The sequence below is a fragment of the Fragaria vesca genome, linkage group LG4 (genome assembly GCF_000184155.1).
Source record: "Fragaria vesca subsp. vesca linkage group LG4, FraVesHawaii_1.0, whole genome shotgun sequence".
Taxonomy (NCBI): Eukaryota; Viridiplantae; Streptophyta; class Magnoliopsida; order Rosales; family Rosaceae; genus Fragaria; species Fragaria vesca.
In genome coordinates, this window is record NC_020494.1 from 7,641,711 (window position 1) to 7,642,165 (window position 455).

The window sequence follows — 455 nt, forward strand, 5'->3', positions numbered from 1 at the left end:
ATCACGCGCCACCACCTCTACCACGCTCCTCTAACCTCTCCCCACCAAAAAATCACCGTCATCGCCATTCTTATACTCGCTAATCCTCCGACAACGATAAAACAACATTTCCGGAGTGATTCGAGGGAGAGAGGAGGACCCAGATCCGATGAGGGAAAAGAGAGGAGGACCCAGATCTGAGGGGGCGGTGGAACCGAAGCTTACTTTGCTGCCGGATTGCTTGAGGGAGAGGAGAGAAGAAGAGGACCCAAATCGATGTTGACGAAGCCCAGATTGACACGACCCACCCCGAATTTCACCCTGAAACCCGGAGTAAGTCGTGCGGGGACCACCTCCAAGGAAATTTACCGAAAAGATTGGTAAAACCTCCCTTGAAGATGGACAACCCTAACCCGAAAATACTCCAATTCACACACTTACTACAGCACTTCCACAAAATATCACACAATTATCCA